The 11,177-nt window shown below is 40.9% G+C and overlaps 1 long non-coding RNA gene across 1 annotated transcript; it reads left to right on the top strand.

Annotated features, from left to right (window-relative positions):
* Nucleotides 1-8,876: 8,876 nt before the first annotated feature.
* On the top strand, nucleotides 8,877-10,824 carry LOC123064405 (uncharacterized). The gene is made up of 6 exons (XR_006430694.1): nucleotides 8,877-9,080; nucleotides 9,198-9,453; nucleotides 9,739-9,815; nucleotides 9,907-10,194; nucleotides 10,284-10,359; nucleotides 10,458-10,824. It is a non-coding gene; the product is annotated as an uncharacterized lncRNA (long non-coding RNA).
* Nucleotides 10,825-11,177: the final 353 nt, after the last annotated feature.

The following is an 11,177-nucleotide window of genomic DNA, read 5'->3' as shown; positions in this document are numbered from 1 at the left end:
ACAGTGTATTCGGAGCTCAGAATTGTTTTGGAAAACTCAAACATTTTTCTTGACAAAATGCGAAAATTTTCTGAATTTTGGACAAATTATGGAACGAGAAGAAAAATTAAAAGTCCCCCACATTTTTCAACATCGGACCAAAATTTTAAAATGCTTAAGATTTTATGAAAATTTGAATAAAAATGGAAATTCTCGACAAATTGAAATTTTGAAAAAGAGCTTGGAATGAAAAAAAGGAAAGAGAAAGGAAAAGAAAGAGTAAAATAGAAATAGAACACATTGAACAACGAGAACAGGCCAACCCAATCTTGGGCGCACCATATTAAACTCTGACTATTTCTGCACGGTGTGCCAAAAAACGAATTTGTATCGTTTTTGAAAATGCAATTTTTTCTTTCAAATCTTGAACAATTTTGGATAACTCAACTCGATGGGAGCTTCTCACAGTGTATTCGGAGCTCAAAATTGTTTTGGAAAACTCAAAATTTTTTTTGACAAAATGCAAAAAAATTCTGAATTGTGGACAAATTATGGAACGAGAAGAAAAATTAAAAGATCCCCACATTTTTTAACATCGGACCAAAATTTTAAAATTCTGGAGATTTTATGAATATTTGAATAAAAATAGTGAACGGATGAAAAAATTGGAGAAACGCACCTTGCTTGCCTGTGCTTTGCAACGGGAGATAAAATAGTATAAATTGAAAGCCAGTGAGAATTATATGCGCAAGCAAAACCCTGTGTACACACGAAAAAGGAACATTTAGCTTCTCGGTTTCGCCGCGCATGAAGGAATCAATCCGTTATTTTTCCATTTATTGATCGAAGGCATTTAAGATTTTGTTACGGCATCGTATGACAGAGAAGGCCCATGAGTTATTTAATCTATTTTTCCTTTCAATCCTTTCAATGACGGGATTTTAAAGTATGTAGTTTCTGAATATTCTAGGAAACATGAACAATTTTAAAATCCTGAGCAGTTTTTTGAAAAATGTGTACAGTTTTGAAAAACAATATATGAAGGGAACATCTTATAAAATTCACAATACTTTTTGCAAACACAATTGTTTATAAAAACATGAAATTATTTGAATTTGTGAACATTTTTTCAAAATGGGAACATGTATTAAATTCATAATATTTTTAGAAAATGTGTATCTTTCATACACAAACATTATATTTAATTTTGAAAAATGCACTAAAACATGAATATTTTTTGAAAGGAGGGCATTTTTTGAAATGCCATTTTATTTTTAGAAATTCAAACAATTTCTAAAAAATGAAAGAATGGGAAACTTTTTGCAAGTTTTGAACATTTTTCAAAATAGCTGCAAAATTTTGGAATTCTTAACATTTTTAGAAATTTGTTTTCTGTAATTCTGAACATTTACTGAGAATTTTTAATTTAGGAAATAAATTCTAAAAGAAAAATAAACCTGGAAGGGAAAAAGATATAGGGAAAGGTTAGTAAAAATAGAAGTAAAACACATAAATAAAGATAAACAAAAATGGGCCAGCCCATTATAGGTTGTCCTGTGAGAAATTTGGAATATTTGTCGCCTAGTGCGAAAAATAGAATTTTCCCCGCTGCGTGGGCAAAAAATAAGGGGCTTGCTTCGCTGGGCCACAGTGCGCGGACCACATACGAAAATTCTTTTTCTAGCAGTCTAACGCATAAGAATTTAGTACCACCTCGGATAGAAAAAAATTATTTTTAATGGTGAACGGATGAAAAAATTGGCGAAACGCACCTTCCTTTATTAGTAATAAAAAAGTAGGTATAGATTTCTGAACCATATCTAACAACGCCCCTGTCCTGAATATCATCAGCTATACGTTTTTATTGCCCTGAACTATTTGGAAATTATGAGAATATTCCAGACAATATGTCTCCAGAATATAAATATGCTTGCACAACATTACTATGAGAGGATATGCTCAGGGTTGGAACTTCAAGCAAGTACCGTAGCAAAAATAAATAAATTAGGTAGCACTAACTGATGTTGTTCAACCTTCATGGTTGTAAATTCCTCCGTGAACACAACTAATATATATGGTTCCAACCTCCACATAAAAAACATAGTTTTCACAAATTTCACGATGTAGTTGCTCACAAATTTCAACCTGTTTCTGGTTTGCTGGTTGGTTTACATGATGATGCAGACTTACATCTCAGCTTGCAGCCAGATGTTGTTTTGTCAACTCCCAAAGAACATCATTCTTCAAGTACTACTGTGTTGTTCAGCCTTCACAGTTGCAAATTCATCTCTGAACAGAACTAAAATATAGCTTCAGGTTTCATGTACGAAAAGTCCAAAACACACCCAAAAAAAATCCAATTTAACAGTGTGGTTGCTTTCACAAATTTCCATCTATTGCTGGTAGAGTGGTAGTTTTCTCAAGTACCAAATAACAGCAGACGTGTACCTTTTACAAGTGCATGACAATCAAAACAAGTTCAAAGTCTTTTAGATATTTAACTGGAAGCAGCAACTTGTGAGACATTATACCGCAGAAATGCACATGCATTGAGAGTATGGCAGTCAACAGTCAGCCACAAGCGATCTAGATGGATTTGGTGCAGCATGAGCTCCGACCACACTACAAATGCAACGATGGTGGTTCCGTAAACATGCATGCATGAGACAATCTAGAGCAACAACAGTTTGAAAGTTTCATGGGAATCATATTCTGTCAACTACCTTAGTTCACAGAGTCGGCAGAGGCGGTCTTCGCAGATTCTGCATTGTCAGGAGAGGCAATTAATTCTTATAGAGTGCACGGAACCTCTTGTGATGGGCTGCCAGCTCTTCCACAGGCCCTTTGCGACGTTCATGCTTCAGGTGAAACCTATGACTTCTCCTAGGACTGCCAGTATGGTACTCCTTCCTATGATGTTTCACTTTCCGTCTCACCAGTTCTTCATCGCCACCTTCAGAGGCCAGAGCCTCGGCTGGCAGCTCTTCCACAGGCCCGTTACAACAATCGAGCTTCTCTTCAAACCACATGGCAAAATGCCTTTGTCTCCAGATCCACACCAATGAGGAGGTTGCCATAATGGCTAGCCACCGCAACAACGTGAGCTCCTTTCACAGCTCCACGCCAGCGAGGAGGGTAACAGACTCGCCCACCCATGTGTCATGTGCCTCTGTCCCCAGATCCACGCTAGTGAGGAGGATGTCGGAACAACCCGCTGTCGAAGCACCTCGCCAGAGGCACTTACCTCCCTATAGGACGACGATGATATGCTCAGGGAGATCCTCCTCTACCACCCCCTGGACCTATACTTACTCTCCTGCTACTCTACTATATGCAAGCGCTGGTCCGGCCACCTCATCGACCCCCAATTCCACCTCCGTTTCTAAGCAAATCACCGCAAAGTCACCCCTCCTCGGCATGTTTTAGAATAGCATCAAGTATGGCTCTTCGTGCCCATTCTGGCCCTTGTTCCCGACCACATCCCTCCAGAGTGCTTCTCCCTTGAACGCCCATAGGATTGCCTATGTGCTCGATTGCCTCCGCGGTCGCGTTCTCGTCGAAGATGTGGACCAGAAAACCTAATTGTGCGACCCCATAACAAATGAGAAGTGTCGCATGGCTCTTCGTGCAAGTTTCAAGACGAGCCTCGTTGCAGCGGTGCTCTATACAACCGGCTACAAGGTACACTCCAACCCCTTCAAGGTGGGATTGGTGTCCCAGAAATGGAGTGGATAATCAACTCCTCGCCTATGTTTACTTCTCGGAGATTGACACATGGCACAATCAAATCACAGCTCATGCTCCAGAAAATATTTATATGGGTTCCCTACTTATTTTGGTGGTTGTCCTAGCACTCTTGTTGGCACTATCCTTTAGTAGTCATTTATGATTGGGAAAGGCGCCGTATTTGAGTTTGATTTGAACAACGTATGTTTTAAAAATTTAAATATACATATTTCCAAATTACATTACATTTTTTTAAGTTTTCATCGCACATTTACAAAATGTAAATGCAGTGCAAAACAATATTGACGCTACTCATATAATATTTTAATAGCTTAAAAAGTACCCGTGACATTTGAGAAATGTTCACCTGTATCAACGAAATGTCTGTTACATTAAAAAAATACACAATGTAAAAATATGTTCTTTTAATCTTTTTTAAAGTATTTCATACCATTAAAAAGTTCCTCACATTTAGAAAAAAGGTTTTATAACATATAAAATTGTTCACCTAAGTTAAAAAATGTGCGAAGAAAACCGAAATACCTTATTTGACACTGCTTAAGTATTACCCTTCCTATTTGGCACCGGAAAATTGTTTTCTCCTATCTAACACATGATCTAAATTTCATTCTCAATATAACACTAACGTCAATTTTTTCAGCTAACAAAGTTAAATGATACATTACAGTACACTTATTTTGGCAGTGTATCAGATAGGGAAGAAAGCGTCAAATAGGAAAGCAAATATTTTGGCAGTGTCCAATAAGTAATTCTCTTACGAAACAACCCCCCCCCCCCCCCCCCCCCACCCCCACCCCTTGTTCCTCATTCCTCCAGATCTTGGCGCCAATGGAATAGCTGGCCGCCGCTGCTAAAACGCACATCTCCTTACCCAGCCCCATGCCATTTAGGAGGGCAATGGACTAGCCACCCACATGCCACACGCATATGTCCCTAGATCCATGCCAATGAGGAGGTTGCCTGAATGGTTAGCCGCTGGAACAACGTGAGCCTCCTTTCACATAACCAAGCCACCGAGGAGGATGACGGACTCGCCCACCCACATGTCATGTGCCTCTGTCCCCAGATCCAAGATAGTGACGAGGATATCGAAACAACCCCTCGTCGTAGCACCTCACCAAAGGCACTTACCACCTTACAGGACGATGATGATATGCTCAGGAAGATCCTCCTCATTCACCCCTTGGAACTATACTCACTCTCCCACTTCTCTACCATATACAAGCGCTGGTGAGGCCTCCTCATCGACCCCCAATTCCACCTCTGTTTCTATGCAAAACACAGCAAACCCGCCCCTCCTAGGCATCTTTGAGAATAGCATCAAGTATGGTATTGTGTTCGCCCCACTCTGGCCCTTGTTCCCTACCGCATCCCTCCAGAGCGCTTCTCCCTTGAACACCCCTAGGATTACCTATGTGCTTGGTTGCCCCCACGATCGCGTCCTCATCGAAGATCGATCTGGAGCAGCAAACCTCATTGTGCGACCCCATCACCAATGAGAAGTGACTTCGTGCAAGTTTCGAGATGAGCCTCGTGAGCAGTGCTCTACACAACCAGCTACAAGGTACACTCAGCCATTTCAAGGTGGATTTGGTGGCCCAGGAATGGAGTGGATAATCAACTCCTCGCCTACGTTTACTTCCCGGAGACTGACACATGGGGCAATCAAATCACAGCTAAGGCTCTAGAAAATACTTATTTGGGTTCCCTCTTATTTTGGTGGTTGTCCAAGAACTCTTGTTGGCAATATCCTTTACAAGTCATCTATGATTGGGATAGGCGCCACACTTGAGTTTGATTTGGATAACCTATGTTTTAAAATTTGAAATAAACATATATTCAGATTACTTTACTTAAATTTTTAAAAGTTTTCATAACACATCTAAAAAATGTAAATGCAGTGTTAATCAATATTGCGAGTACTTATATAAAATTTTAACAGCTTAACAAGTGTTCGTGACATTTGGAAAATGTTCACCTGGACCAAATAAATGTCTATGACATTTAAATAAGGACTGTGCTAATGTCCGTTCGACCGGAATATAACAACAACTCTGGACGATTTTAAAAGCAAGAGCCCCAGTGCAACATGCGAGTCGGTCTACAATTCATTTCTAAGTCTTGCATGCATGCATGCATATAAAACAAACCTGATGACATCAGCAAAGATTACAACGTATTTCAAAATAAAAAATGTTTTACAGCTCAAACCGTCGATCGGATCTAAAAATTGTTTTCATAAAAAGAACCGTCGCGACAAGATCTTTGAAACTAGATTCCATGCTGATATGTTCCGACGAATTTTTTTCCGGATAAAAAAGTTACCATACCTAGGGTATGTAGGTTATCACGTCTATGACACATAAGTTACCATGGTGTTGCAAACCAATATGTGGTTGAATAGTTAGAGGGACAGTGGTATTCCCAGCCCACCATGGTTCAAGTCCTGGTTCTCGCATTATTTTTGGATTTATTTTAAGATTTTCGACGATACGCTTTCAATGGGAGGGGACGTTCCCGTCGACGACGAGGCGCCTACAATGACTTCGTAAAATCTTAAAATGATACGCCGGCTCAGTCTCTCGAAGGTGCTCATAGGGTGAGTGTATGCCCGTATGTATGAGCGCCTGTGTCTATACTATGTTCAAAAAGTTACCACTGTGTTTACATAGACGAATTTCGGACATGAAATGATTTCCTCAAACTTTCTCCCCATATGCAAATGCACTAAAAGGGTAGAAAACCTAATGTCATCATAGATTCTCCCTATTTCAAAACTTTGGAGTGTTTTGTAACTCAAACCGTCTGCCCGACGCAAAATGTGTTTTCACAAAAAAAAAAATCCGTCACGGCAAGACCTTCAAAACTAGATCCCGTGTTGGTATGTTCCCACGACTTTTTTTTTCCGGTCAAAAGTTGTCATGTCTGGGCTAAGTATGTTATCAACTCTGGCATGCGTATATTGCCATCTTATTTACCCAGATGTTATATGGAGATTTGTTTTCAACAGTTTTTGTCCTCGGTCAAAGTTACCGCGGTGTTTTGCTATTTACATAAAAGTTGTCGGGGGTATGTTTTCAACAAATTCCTTCCCCCCTCGCCAAAATTATCGTGGTGTTTGTATCTATGTGATCAAGCCCGGTTGCGTATATTACCATGCTATTTACATAGAAGTTACCGGTGATATGTTTTCAACGACTTTTTTCATGGGGCAAAATTATTGTGGTGTTTGTACCTAAATTATCAGGTCCGGAAGACTATATTATCATGCCATTTACGCAAAAAATATCGGTGATATGTTTTTAACATCTTTTTCCCAAATTCGAAATTATCATGGTGTTTGTACCGAAATTATCAGGTCGGAGAATCTATATTAGCATTCTATTTACAAAAAAATTGTCGGTCATATGATTTCGACAACTGTTTTCACGGGTCAAAATTATCATGGTGTTTGTACCTAAGTTATCAGGTCCACGAGCCTATATTATCATGCTATTTGCACATAAGTTGTCGACGGTACGTTTTTAACATCTTTTTTACCCTTGTTTTCAACCGGGGTAAAAATATTATCGTGTTGTTTGTAAGTGAGTTATCAGCTCTACTATGCGTATACCACCATGTTATTTACATATGAGTCACCGGGGGTGTTTCAAACTTTTTTTTCCTGGTTAAAAGTTATCACGTTTGGTCTAAGTAAGTTATCAGCTCTGATGTGCGTGTATTACCATGCAATTTACAGAGAATTTACTATGAGTATGTTCTTAACAACTTTTTTCATGGGTCAAATAGTTACCGCGGTGCTTTGTATGTGAGTTATCATCTCTATGGTGCGTATATTACCATGTTATCTACACACAAGTTTGGTAACCACATGATGAGCAGCTAGATAACTTGAACATGAACATTTTGATAACTATTTACATGAGTGTGCTGATAACTATATAAAACCATGATGATAATTGTACCTTTAGGATGTCGATAACAATTCCGCGGGCTACTGCTTAACTACAAAATTACCAGCATCGAAAAGTCAGAGAAATGACGTGATAAATTTTTCATTGAACGAAGGTTGGCTATTATAGCAGAGATGAACCTAGTTAAAATAGTACGATTATCCTGTAGTCACCAGAAAACAAGCTCTAGGTGTGGTTAGTTGCCAAATTTCTATACCAAGACAATGTGTGGTCGATTCCCACATAGCTCTTATTTTTGCATTAAAAAACAACTTTCTGCTCGTTCTAAAACAGGTCGGGGGCATGTACACCATGAGGTCGATCTCCCAGCCCACGTACTAGAAAAGATCAGGATCAACCTCTGTCAAAAATATCGCTGCTGCCCACGTATGAGGATCAACCTCCGCCAAAAAATTTCGCTGCCCATATACAAGAAAAAAGGAATCTGATTTAACTTCCCTTGTGCCAATAAAAAAGGAAACAGACCCCGCCTATCACGTTCACGATCTCTAAAAATCCAAGCGAAATCATCGGGAGCGACCGCGGTGAACGAAATCATCAGGAGCGAGCGCAGAAACTGCGGGAAAGAAGAAGGAAACACGGGGTCGCGCATGACCGTAGGATCTAGAACGGACGAGATCCAATGTGTTCGGATCCGTTGCAGAATTCCTGCCGACTGGATTTTAGCTTTGTCCTTTAAATAAAATGTTTACACGAAGTAAAAAATGTGTTCTTTTAATCTTTTTAAAAAGTGTTTCATGCCCTTAAAAAAATTCGTCACATTAAAAAAGGTTATACAATGTATAAATTGTTCGTGTAAGTTAAAAAAATGTGTGATGAAAACCGAAGTTCCTTATTTAACACTGTCTAAATATTGCCCTTCCTATTTGGCACTGGAAAACTGTGTTCTCCTATCTAAAATCGAATCTAAATTTCATTCTCAATACAACAGGGCCGCCAATTTTTGCTGCTCACGAAGTTAAATAACACATTAAAGTAGATTTGGTGCCCGAGCCCAGATGATCCCGAAATCGCCGGCATCAGTTCTAGACTGGGGATCCGCATAATTCGTTCTGACGCGTCTGACGTCCAGCATGGAAAAAGGGACGTACGATGAAATACGGTACGGAACAGTGGCTATTCCGTGGGCCCAAAGCGCATGGGTGGGACGGCGCTCGCGCACGGGAACTCTGGTCCGTGGACCAGATCGCTACTAGTCCAACCGAGCCAGGGATCAGATAGGTGTGCGGAGACGGAAGTGGAGGGCTGAGCCGTTTGTCCCTCTCCCCCCGCCTCTGTCTCCGTTCTGAGTAGGTCCTTGCGGCAGCGCTCGTTCTGCCACGGCGAGCACGGGGAAATGGAAGACGGTGGGGTTGAGTTCCTGCTTGAGGCCATTGACAGGTAAGTGGTCTCAGATCTGCAATTAGTTTTTTGAGGATTTGCTCTTCAGGCTGTTTTTCCTTGAAGAAGAGACCTAACGATCGGGCCCTGGTGGCGGCCATTGATATCTTCTTGCAGGTTCCCATTACGAGAGGAGTTCGCGGACAACCTCGAGCACCCAGATCCGGTTCCCCCGGTCTTGTTGCCAAACAGCGGAGCCGGCCTTGCCGTTCCCGCGGACTCAAATACTGGATCTGGTTGCGCTCAACAGCTCGGCGGCGATGGGAATGATATGGCAGGAGTTCGAGTTCGCCGTCTCGCGGATGCATCACCGACGAGGTCGGCCCAGTCTACTGACAGAGTCAATCCAGAGGCACCTGGGAGGACAAAAAAGGTGTGAACCCAAATCCTCCTGTTGTTGGTCTGTCACTGTATGTTCGTCACAACTGCACAGGATTTTGTCGGAATTTGTTTACTTCTGTAATCGTTAGAAAAAAAAAGTCCATATACACCAGAAAGTAAGCTTAGCCATTGCATCCCATCCTTAGTGGTGCCTTGTTTAACAGTCAGAACCAAATTCATCGTACTGTTAGTATTCTTGTAGTAGTAGAACTGTTAGACTGAATATTGTTTTGGTGGAAGAACTCGTAGACTGAATGTGTACGTTGCCAAATTACAGGTTATGGTTGGGCAGTGAGCCACCAGATGACGATGGACTCAAAAGTCATGGGCTATAGAGTTGATTGGCTAAAGAAGGTAAACGGAATAATTGGAAAAGTTGAGCATCAGTTATCCATATGCTCCTAATTTTCTGATTTTCTCTGTGTTCTTGAAAATCAACTTTCAGTTCATGTTCCTGGTGCATTTCATGGATTGCTGGTCATTATATATCCTGGATACCGAGAAGATTATGATGGTGCTTGACCCAACGGAGACAGATCCATTGGATGAGATGAAAATCAAACATTTGGATGAGATGAAAATGAAACATGGGCCGCTAGCAAGGAAGTTTCAGCAGAAGTTATGCACCCTATTCAGTATTCAGTGACATGTTCGGAGCCGGTTTGGTTGAGACCACTGGATGGTCGTTTGTGTACCCTTTGGTGGCGCAGCACGAGCCATGCATTAGGCGTGTGTGAGTACCCTAGAACATACCTAGGCATTTCAGGTTGATAAAAGAAAATTGCCTGCAAAATTCCTAAGTTCAATGTTGTTTCCTCACAGGGAAGACAGTGGCGTATATGTCGCTCACTACGTCCTGGAGTTCACCAGTCTATACCTTCGATCAACTATAACCCAGGTATGTAACCACCTAACCCATTTCTTGACTAGCTGAAACTGATAGCCATATTTGATGAAAGTAATTAATAGTTTTCTCCTATTTTTGCTTCATCACAGGTCAGATCGAGCACCTACACAAGAAGATTGCATACGAGATAGTGACCATGAAGGGGAACAAGGGAGATACCCCGGAGTTCCTGTCCGAGGAGATCATTGACTGACGAGAAAGACATTAGCAATTCCAGTCTGCATGCAATTTTGGCTGTGCGTGTACTTATCGTTAGATGGGCATGTTTAAGTTTTAGTGTTATTTTGCATCAGAAAACCCTACGAGCATTGTGCATATGGAAAGCTTTGGGCATGGGATTCCTAATGGAGATCTAATTAGAGTAATTTGAACTACATACGTGTTAGAGATTATGTGAACATATGACGATCTGTCTGAATTTAAATATGCTGCAACTACTTGTGGTTATTTGATTCACTGCTTAACATACATGAAGTGGCTGACTGTGATCAGATGATACGGAAAAGAGAATAATGGGTCAGTTCCAGAGATGTATTTAAGACGGACTCGTCTGGTAGCCGTCTGTGAGTCCTGCATGGTGAACGGCTCAGGCCGGCTCAAAAATATGCGTGCCTCAACTGCCTGTTCTGCTTGTACAGTGTGACATGCGGTCGCATTCATTGCGCTGCTGAACAGTGCTAAATATGGAGATATACAATGGTGAAATACAGCAGTGGGTGCAGATCCACATGACAGCCTGTGGTATAGATTTTGGGAGCATCTGAGCTCGGGCTCAGAAACCAATATTCGATTAAAGTACACTTATTTTG

The sequence above is a fragment of the Triticum aestivum genome, chromosome 3B (assembly GCF_018294505.1).
Source record: "Triticum aestivum cultivar Chinese Spring chromosome 3B, IWGSC CS RefSeq v2.1, whole genome shotgun sequence".
NCBI lineage: Eukaryota > Viridiplantae > Streptophyta > Magnoliopsida > Poales > Poaceae > Triticum > Triticum aestivum.
The sequence above is the reverse complement of the archived record's forward strand: the minus strand, read 5'-3'. Positions and strand labels throughout refer to the sequence as shown.